Genomic DNA, 11,507 nt, shown 5'->3' on the forward strand with positions numbered 1-11,507 from the left:
AACAACCTACTGTGCTCCTGTGCCTACTGTGCTCCTGTGATCACAAATAATCTTCAAAACTTGTTCTTCTAATGGAAAAAAGCCAGCCTTGTTACATTTGGGCTGGAACAAGAGGGTACACTAACCATGTAACTCTCCCAGAGTATACTCTAAAAAATCCAGATCCTTGAGTTTTGAGCAAACACAATTGCCAAAATATTTACTTCTGTTTGGAAAATTTCATGAGAAAATCTCCACTGGACTTTGAAAACACCTCTCTTACTTTTCTATCCTGATATTAGGAAACCAAGCCCAAGGCATTGATTCCACCAAATTTCACTCTAGGTACTTACACTTTTGAACAAATTTCTCTTGTTGTCTGAAAATTCTTCCAAAGTCCTTGACCTTCTAGGAAGTGGCTCCTTTACAACTTGTGAACCAAGCCCAAGCCCATGTTTTTAGAGGGATTTTATAGACACTGGCTCCTCACATAAATCCAATACTTACTCCTTATTACAGGGCTTGCCAGACCTGATTAAATGAGAGTCATTCTCAAATGTAACAGTCCTGTGTAATTTGAGATGCACAATTCATTTGTCCAATTTTATCCTGGTACAAAGGAGGATACATTCTAAGGAAGCTCAGTAAAAGTATTTGTTTTTGAATTCTAAGAGACAGTAAGATGTAACACCAGTTAAAAAGGCCTAATTTCAGGCCCTGGTTGGTTAGCTCAGTGGTAGAACATCAACCCTGCCTGTGGATGTCCTGGGTTTGATTTCCAGTCCGGGCACAGAGATGAAGTACTCATCTGCTTCTCCATCTCCTCCCCCTCACTTCTCTCCCTCTCTCTCTCTCTTTTCTCCTCCTCTCCTGCAGCCACGGCTTGATTAGAGCAAGTTGGCCCCAGACACTGAGGATAGCTCCATGACCTTTACCTCAGGTGCTAAGAAATGGCTCTAGTTGCAACAGAGAAAGGGCCCCAGATAGTCAGAGCATCACCCCTAGCAAGCTTGCCAGGTGGATTCCTCTGAAGGCACAAGTGAGAGTCTGCCCCTGCTTTCTCTTCTCTCACTAAGCAAGCAAACAAACAAACAAACAAGGCCTAATTTCAGTTTCCAATGCATTCCCTACTAAACTGCTAGTTCAAGACTGATAAATAACAGGAAGAAGAGACCTCTTCACATATCCACGAACATTAAAAACTACTGCAAACTCTCTTTTAAGCACATAACCATGATATGATTTTTCTTTTATTTCATTCTATTGTGTGCAACATCATCATATTCTGCTGCATGCTGGGAGATGAATGATCTGCTTTCACAAAGAATGTCTGCTTCTGGGCTCAGAAGAATCCTGGAAACCCTGACTCAGCCATCAAAGTAGTCTGGAAATTGTCTAAGTAACGTTAGCTCAGAAACCTGCACTTGAATGTATCAGATGTTCAGATAAATTTTTCCCGGGAGTCTGACACTTTCCTTTGTTGAAGACACAAATTCCAGGCTGTGGCATAAAACAGAGACTTCAGGCAGTCACCACAGGAAAACAGAAACCTTTTTCATTCTGAGAATGAAAGGCTGTGGTTAATTTATTATAGGAATCACAAATATAATGGTGGGAGTAAAGTTCTATTGGACTATGGTACAACACATGTCATAGAGAGAAATCTATCTTTCCTTTAGGATAAGAATTTCTGTAAATAAAGAAAGCATTGAAAAATCTCATAGAGTATACCTTATATATTTAAAAAAATGAATCACATTTTTACCTACACTGACTTAATCTAAGAAAGGCTGAATATTCTTTCCAATCTGACAGTTCTTCCCACTCACGTTTTATAATAGAGTTAAGCTTATTAAGAAGGATGGACCATATGAAATAATCACAATTATTTCTAGAGTCTCTCTCTCTTTCTTTTTTTTTAATAAGATGGAAGAACATATCACTTCTTTTGTAGGGGCCCTTTAAGAAGTCCTAAAGGGGGTTTTAGTTATACAAGATGTCTTTATATTATCCTCTAATTTTACAGCCTGAGCTTGGGACAACAAAGTCAAATGTGATAACAGGAGATTTAGGCACCTGAGTGAGAGAGGCCTAAAGGGCACCTGAGAAACAAAAAAATGGTTACCTATGTAATAAAAATAAAATGGCATTAAACTGGATTCCAAGATAGCTACAAAGTAGGCAGAAGTTCCAATGGCCACCTCCCAGGACCAAATTTAATTACAACTTAATTTAAGAACAATCATCTTGAAAAACCAACTTTGGACTAAATGAAGAGGGGTCTATACTCAAGGATCATAGAGACCATACCCACTAGGCATTTAAAGTATGGGTATCCATGAACCTATTGTTTGGACCAGTTAAGGGACTTAGCCACTTTTGGGGAGGCACAGTCAGCCCCAGGGAAGGACTCTTTTAGTCTTTCTCTCTGAGAACAGGGCCTTATCAGCTGGAGGAACTTTGGCAGAGAAAACTGTCAGCCATACCCAATCTGAACCTGCTGCTCACTTTGCTGGGGAAAAATAAAATTTGAGTATCTAGCAGTGGCTGAGCAATTAGGCTTTAGAGTAAGGACCACTTTCTCCATACTGTGCTCTTGACCAAGAGACCTTTGAAGTAAGGGGTGCCACTGACATATTCCCAACCACAACTTCCCTAACCCACCAAGTGTATAACCTGTAGAGAGGTTGGTTGGATGAGGCCAGTATGAGCCCACACTATAGACTTTCTACAGAAGACTCTCTGGGAAGACCAGGCAGCTGCAAGAGAAGGTGGATTAGCTGAAAAGTGGAGGCAAATTTTATGGAGCTTGAGGCTTTTATGTAGCTGCTGTCATCTCTAAACAGGAGGAAGTTGATCCTTATATACAGGTCAGCCCCTCCCACACTACCCAGACACAGTTAATGCACATACATACAGCAAAAAAAGCAGTAGCTTCACAGCAGGTTACAACAATGGTGACACCAACCCAAGAATATCTAGACCAACATAACCAGTAGTGGGTGCAGACAGTGTTAACACTAGACTCCACTAGCTACACAAGAGGCACAGGCAAAATAAGCAGACAAAAAAATATGACCCAAATGAAATAACAAGTGAAATCCCCAGAAAAAGAACTAAATGAAATGGAAGTAACCAAACTACCAAAAGCAGAGTTTAAAATAATGATATTTAGAATGCTCAAGGATCTTAGAGCAAAAATAGATCTCACATAAGAACTTTAAAAAATAGAGCAAAGCCCTGGCCAGTTGGCTCAGTGGTAGAGCGTCGGCCTGTTGTGCAGAAGTCCCGGGTTCAATTCCCAGCCAGGGCACACAGGAGAAGCGCTCATTTGCTTCTCTACCCCTCCCTCTCTCCTTCTTCTCTATCTCTCTCTTCCCCTCCCGCAGCCAAGGCTCCACTGGAGCAAAGATGGCCCGGGCGCTGGGGATGGCTCCTTGGCCTCTGCCCCAGGCGCTAGAGTGGCTCTGGTCGCAACAAAGCGATGCCCCGGAGGGGAAGAGCATCACCCCCTGGTGGGCAGAGTGTCGCCCCCTGGTGGGCGTGCCGGGTGGATCCCGGTCGGGCGCATGCGGGAGTCTGTCTGACTGTCTCTCCTTGTTTCCAGCTTCAGAAAAATACAGGGGAAAAAAAAGATAGCAAGTATCAAAAAGGACATTGAAATCATAAAATAACCCAGTCAGAAATGATAAATACAATATCAGAAATGAACACTGCACTAAAAGGAAAAATCAGCAGGCTGGATGAAGCAAAGGATTGAATCAGTGATTTAGAGGACAAGATAAGTGAAAGCACAGAAGCAGAGCAACAAGAAGAAAAGAGGCTCAAAAGGACTGAGGAAACTGTAGACAACATGAAGAGAAACAACATCTGCATCATAAGGGGTCCTGAAGGGGAAGTGAATGGAAAAAGGATCAAGAACTTGTTTAAAACAATTCATAGCTGAAAATTTCCCTAAATGAATGAAGAAAAAAATCACACAAGTTCAAGAATCACAGAGAGTTCCATTGAAGAGGAGCCCAAGGAAGCCTATATTAAGACACATCATAATTAAAATGCCAAAGTTAAAAGACAAAGAAAGTATACTAAAAGAGCCCCCATAAGGATGACATCTGACTTCTCAACAGAAACATTTGAAGCCAGAAGGGATTGGCAAGAAATATTCAAAGTGATACAACACAAGAACCTATAACCAAGCCTACCTTATCTAGTAAAGCTATCATTTAAAATTGAAGGAGAAATGAAGAGCTTCCCAGACAAGAAAATACCCAAGGGATTCATTACAACCAAACCAGTACTACAAAAATTGTTCAGGGACCTGCTATAAAAAGAAGAAAGGAAAAAAAAATTGAGAGAAAGAGGATTGTAGATTTAAAGAATAAAATGGCAATAAATAAGAACATATCAATAATAACTTCGAATGTAAATGGATTAAATGCTCCAATCAAAAGACATAAGGTAGCTGCATGGATAAGAAAACAGGACCTGTACATATGCTATGTACAAGAGGCACATCACAGAACAACAAAAAAAAACAACACGTAAACTGAGAGTGAAGAGTTGGAAAAAAGTATTTCATGCAAATGGAAATGAAAAAAATAAGAAAAAAGCTGGGGTAGCAATAATTATATCTGACAAAATATCCTTTAAAACAAAGCTATAGTAAGGGATAAAGAAAGTCACTACATAATGATAAAGGGAGAAATCCAACAGGAGGATATAACCATTGTAAATTTTTATGCACCTAATATAGGTGCACTTAAATATGTAAAGCAAATTTTGATGGACATAAAAGGTAAGATCTACAGCAATGCTATAATAATTGGGGATTTTAATACCCTACTAACATTGATGGATAGATCCTCCAAACAGAAAAGTAACAGAAAACAGTGGCCTTAAATGACACATTAGATCAACTGGATTTAATTAATATCTTCAGAACCTTGCACCACAAAGCAGCAGAATATACATTTTTTTCAAGTGCTCATGGTATATTTTCTAGGATACACCACATGTTAGGACACAAAACAAGTCTTAATAATTTTAAGAAGTTTGAAATCATATCAAGCATCTTCTCTGATCACAGTGGCATGAAACTAGAAATCAACTACAATAGAAAAACTAAAAAACATTCAAACACTAAAGTCTAAATAGCATGTTATAAAATAATGAATTGGTTAATAATGAGATCAAGGAAGAAATAAAAAATTTTCTTGAGACAAATGAAAATGAACATACTACAACCCAAAATCTATGGGACACAGCAAAAGCAGTCCTGAAAGGTAAGTTCTTATAATTACAGTTTTAAGAAACAAAATAAAGCTCAAATAAACAACCTAACCATGCATCTAAAAGAACTAGAAAAGAAGAAGAAATAAAGCTAGAGGAAGCAAAAGGAAGGAAACAATAAAGTTCAGAGAAGAAATAAATGACATAGAGGCTAAAAGAAATACAAAAGATCAATGAAAACAAGAGTTGGTTCTTTGAAAAAGTAAAGATTGACGAACCTTTAACTAGACTCATCAAGAAAAAAAAAGAGAGAAGACACAAATAAATAAAATTAGAAATGAAAATGGAGAAAAATTAAATGACACCACAAAAATACAAAGGATTGTAAAAAAAAAATACTATTAAGAGCTATATGCCAAAAAATTGGACAACCTAGGTGAAATGGATAAATTCCTAAAAACATACATTCTTCCAAAACTCAATCTGGAAGAATCAGAAAACCTAAATGGACTGATTACAACAAATAAAATCAAAAGTTATCAAAAACTCCCAGCAAACAAAAAACCTGGACTGGATGGTTTCACAGGCAAATTATACCAAACATTCAAAGAAGAACTAACACCTATCCTTCTCCAGCTATTTCAAAAAATTCAAGAGTAGGGAAGACTTCCAAACTCCTTTTATAAGGCAAGCATTATCCTCATTCCAACAACCAGGTAAAGGCACTACAAAGAAAGAAAACTATAGGCCAATATCCCTGATGAACTTAGATGCTAAAATTCTCAAAAAAAATTTAGCAAACCGGATCCAGCAATACATCAAAATGATTATACATCATGATCAAGTGGGATTTATTCCGGGGAGGAGAGACTGTTACAATATTTGCAAATCAATAAATGTGATTCATCACATAAACAAAAGGAAGGATAAAAATCACATGATTATATCAATAAATGCAGAAAAAGCATTTGATAAAATCCAGCGCTTGATTATGATCAAAACTCTCAGCAAAGTGGGAATACAAGGAACAATCATCAACATGATAAAGGCCATCTATGACAAACCAAAGGCAATATCATACTGAAAAGGCAAAAATTAAAAATAGTCTCCTTAAGACCAGGAACAAAGCAGGGCTGAACCTTTTCACCAATCTTATTCAACATAGTTCTGGAAATCTTAGCCACAGCACTCAGACAAGAAGAAGAAATAAAAGGCATCCATATTAAAAAAAGAAGTAAAACTATCATTATTTGCTGATGACATGATACTGTGCATAAAAAACCCTGAAGTTGCAGTCAAAAAACTATAAGACCTGAAAAATTAATTTGGCAAGGTGGCAGGATATAAAATTAATATTCAGAAATCAGTGGCATTTTTAAACACCAACAATAAACTGTCAAAAAGAGAAATTAAGGAAATAATCCCCTTCACTATTTCAACAAAAAATTAAAAAAATAAAGTACCTAGGAGTAAATTTAACCAAAGAGGTAAAAAGACTTATACTTGGAAAATTTAAGACATTAAAAAAAGAAATTAAGGTGCCCTGCCCAGTTGGCTCAGTGGTAGATCATTGGTCTGGTGTGCAGGAGTCCCGGGTTCAATTCCCAGCCAGGGCACACAGGAGAAGCACCCATCTGCTTCTCCACCCCTTCCCATCTCCTTCTTCTTTGTCTCTCTCTTCCCCTCCCGCAGCTGAGGCTCCATTGGAGCAAAGTTGGCCCAGGCGCTGAAAATGGCTCCATGGCCTCTGCCTCAGGCGCTAGAATGGCTCTGGTCACAACAGAGCATCGCCCCCTGGTGGGCATGCCAGGTGATCCCGGTTGGGCACATGCGGGAGTCTGTCAACTGCCTCCCCGTTTCCAACTTCAGAAAAATACAAAAAAAAAAAAAAAAAAAAAAAAAGAAGAAATTAAGGACACAAACAAGTGGAAGCATATACCGTGTTCATAGATAGGAAGAATAAACATGATTAAAATGTCTACACTACCCAAGCAATCTATAAATTCATTGCAATTCCTATTAAAATACCAAGGGCATACTTCAAAGTTATAAACAAAATTATTTCAAAAATTTATGTGGAACCGAAAAAGAACCTGAATAGCCTCAGCAATCTTGAAAATAAAGAATAAAGTGGGAGCTATCACACTTCGCAATATCAGATTATACTCCAACACTATTGTATTCAAAACAGCTTGGTACTGGCATAAGAACAGACATCAGATCAATGGAACAGAACAGAGAACCCAGAAATAAAACCACACCTTTATGTTCAATAGATATTTGACAAAGGAGGTATGAGCATACACTGGAGTAAAGATGGTCTCTTTAATAAATGGTGTTGAGAAAATTGAACAGGTACATGCAAAAAAGTGAAACTAGACCAACAATCTACACCATTCACAAAAATAAACTCAAAATGTATAAAAGACTTAAATATAAGTTGCAAAACCATAAACATTTTGGAAGAAACATAGGCAGTAAACACTCTGATGTCTCTCATAGCAATATTTTTGCCAATTTATCTCCACAGGCAAGTGAAATAAAGGACAAAACAAACAAATGAGACTATATCAAACTAAAAAGCTTTTGCACAGCAAAGACACCATGAACAAAATAAAAAGATAAACCACACAATGGGAGAAAATATTCTCCAATACATCTGATAAGGGGTTAATAACCAAAATTTATAAAGAAATTCTAAAACTCAACATCAGGAAGGTAAACAATTCAATTAAAAAATGGGCAAAGAAATGAGTAGACGCTTCTCCAAAGAGGACATACAGATGGCCAATGGGCATATGAAAAAATGTTCAACATCACTAATCATCAGAGAAATGCAAATTAAAACCACAATAAGATACCACCTCACATCTATTAGAATGGCACTCATTAACAAATCAACACACAACAAGTGCTGGCGAGGATGTGGAGAAAAGGGAACCCTCCTGCACTGCTGGTGGGAATGCAGACTGGTGCAGCTACTATGGAAAACAGTATGGCATTTCCTCAAAAAATGAAAAATGGAACTTCCTTTTGACCCAGCTATTTCACTTTTAGGAATATATCATAAGAAACCAAATCACTAATTCAAAAAGAAGACAGTCACTCCCATGATTATTGCAGCATTATTTACAATACCCAAGATCTGGAAACCGCCCAAGTGTCCATCAGTGGACGAGTGGATATAAAAGCAGTGGTACATATACACAATGGAATACTATGTGACCATGAAAAAGAAGTAAATCTTACCATTTGTGATGACATGGATAGACCTGGAGTTTATTATGTTAAGTGAAATAAGCCAGGCAGAGAAAGAAAAATATCACATGATCTCACTTATATGTGGATTCTAATGAACAAAGTGAACTGAGGAACAGAATAGAGGCAGAGGTGGGGTCATAGGGATCAGAGGGACAGAAGTCAGAGGGAAGGGAGATGAGAGGATGGGATCAGTGAAGGTGAAGGGATTAGTGAAATTATATATACATAACACAGAGATATAGATAACAGGACAGCAAACCCCAGAGAGAAGGGGGGGGAGGGCATAAGGGAGAGGGGGGGTAAAAAGAGTATAATGCGGGCATGTGGTTGGGGGATGAGAGTTTTATATTGAGTGGGACACTTGACTCCATGTTAACACAAGAAATTTTAAAAATTAATAAAAAGATTAAAAGAACAATTTCCAAAAAAAATTACATTGAACTATTTTAAAATTAATATAGCAAGGAAGCATGATTATAAAAAACTTGACTTTATCATTAGTAAGGGTGTTTAACAAATAAACAAGTTTATGATAAAATGAACACAATTCACAGATACTTACTAGGGGAAAATGTGGAATTTTTGCTCTCCGGGTATTCACAAACCTGCTAGGACTCTGTGGACACCAGGCGAAGGAAAATAATAGGGTCTATTCCATTTCAAAATACAGATTTGTTTTTGAAGTTTAAAACAAGGCCCTGTCTATCTGTATGCAGTAGGCAGTGGGACTTCACTGAAGCATTTTTTTTAAGAAGTGAAATATGAAATGATTTATTGTGTTTTAGGAAAATGCATATGGCCACAGTCAGAAAGTTGGGTTGGTGTGGTCTGACTAGGTGGTAGTGCAGTGAATAGAGCATTGGACTGAGACATGGAGGACCCAGGTTCAAAACTCTGAGTTCACTGGCTTAAACGAAGGATCATCTGGCTTGAGCATAGGCTTACCAGCTTGAGCGTGGGGTCACTGGCTTAAGTATGGGATCATAGACATGACACTATGGTCGCTGGCTTGAGCCCAAAGGTTGTTGGCTTGAAGCCCAAGGTGTTGGCTTGAGCCCAAGGTCACTGACTTGAACAAAATATCACTCACTCTGCTGTAGCTCCCCACCCGCCTTAAGGCACATATGAGAAAGCAATCAGTGAACAACTAAGGCACCGCAATGAAGAATTGATGCTTCTCATCTCTCTCCCTTCCTGTCTGTCTGTCCCTATCTGTCCCTTTATCTGACTCTCTCTGTCAAAAAAGAAAGAAAGAAAGAAAGAAAGAAAGAAAGAAAGAAAGAAAGAAAGAAAGAAAGAAAGAAAGAAAGGAGGGAGGGAGGGAGGGGGGAGGAAAGAAAAGAAAAGAAAAGAAAAGAAAAGAAAAGAAAAGAAGAAAAGAAAAGAAAAGAAAAGAAAAGAAAAGAAAAGAAAAGAAAAGAAAAGAAAAGAAAAGAAAAGTTGTGTTGGAGTGGATAATAAGGAAGACCAAAGATGTTAATTATGTGGAAAGACTATTAGATTTCAAGCACAAAATTTACTAGCTATTTTCTAAATAATCTAAAGTTTATCAAGCTGTGGGATGCAAATCATCAATTTAGTTGTTTGTGATCAACTTCAGAACAACAGAATAGAATATTTTAATATAGAAGAGACATAGAATAAGAAAGTGCTTTGTATAGAGTAAGGATAAGTATTGTCTATAACATTTTGTTTTAGATACACTCTACAATATATAGGAATATATGTGTTTATTGTATTACAAGCAAAATTCATTTTTTTACTTTAAATAATTTTTTATTTTAAAATTCTAGTTGACAGGCCACTTGTGGTGGTGCGGTGGATAAAGTGTCGACCTGGAATGATGAGGTTGACAGTACAAAAGCCTGGGCTTGCTTGGTCAAGGCACATATGGGAGTTGATGCTTCCTGCTCCTCCCCCTTCTCTCTCTCTCTCTCTCTCTCTCTCTCTCTTTCCTCCCCTCTAATTAATAAATAAAGTGTTAAAAAATAATAAAATAAAATTCTAGTTGACATACAATAGTATATTTGTTTTAGTTTTACAACCCAGTGATTAGACATTATATAATTTACTAAGTGATCACCCCAATAAATCTAGTACCTGTCTGACACCATACATAGTTATTACAATATTATTGACTATATTCCCTATGCTGTACTTTACATCCTTGTGACTATTCTGAAACTACCAATTTGTACTTTTTAATCCCTTCGACTTTTAACTTATTCCCCTCCCCTCTGGAAATCCTCAAAATGTTCTCTATATCTATGAGTCAGTTCCTGTTCTGGTTGTTCATTAATTAATTTAGATTTGACATTTAAGTGAAATGATATAGCATTTGTCTTTCTCTGTCTGACTTATTTTACTGAGCACAATGCACTCTGGGTCCATCTATGCTATTGCAGGTGGCAAGATTTTATTCTTTTTATGGCTGAGCCATATTGTATTTTATATATTCACCTCTTCTTGATCCATTTATTTATTGATGGGCCCTTTGAAAAATAGAATAACATGTTTTACGTGATAAAAGAAAAAAAATTCTAATTTCAGTAAAAATATCCTTCAACAGCAAAGGTGGAATAAAGACATTCTCTGATGACAGAAAAGTCAAGGCGAGCATGAAGTAAGTGCTAAATGAAGTTCTTGAGACAAAAGGGAAATGATACCAGACAGGAATCTGGGAATGAAAGAACAACAAAATGGTAAATATTGGGGTAAAAATAGCAGACTATTAATAGTCTGCTATTTTTACCTTCTTGTGTTCTTTAAAATAAGCTTAATAGGAAAAGCATATATTATAACAACGTCTGATGGGATTTTTCAAGAATGGAGAGATACTATGTGAAACCTTAGCATGAGGAAGAGAGGCAATATGGTAATAAAGTGTCTATATTCAACCTGAAGTGGTAAATTTTATAAGAAGACTGACAAATTCTATAAGTAGGCCGAATGAATTTAAGTATGTAGATTGCACTCTCTAAAGTAATCATTGAAATAACTATAAAAAGATATAATAAAAATTACAATAGCTACATTAC

General features: G+C 37.1%; 1 non-coding gene across 1 annotated transcript; it reads left to right on the plus strand.

Annotated features, from left to right (window-relative positions):
- The first annotated feature begins 3,216 nt into the window (after positions 1-3,216).
- On the plus strand, positions 3,217-3,292 carry TRNAN-GUU (transfer RNA asparagine (anticodon GUU)). Its single transcript has one exon. It is a non-coding gene; the product is annotated as a tRNA-Asn (tRNA).
- The last annotated feature ends 8,215 nt before the right edge of the window (positions 3,293-11,507 follow it).

The sequence above is a fragment of the Saccopteryx leptura genome, chromosome 5 (genome assembly GCF_036850995.1).
Source record: "Saccopteryx leptura isolate mSacLep1 chromosome 5, mSacLep1_pri_phased_curated, whole genome shotgun sequence".
In the NCBI taxonomy this organism is placed as follows: Eukaryota; Metazoa; Chordata; class Mammalia; order Chiroptera; family Emballonuridae; genus Saccopteryx; species Saccopteryx leptura.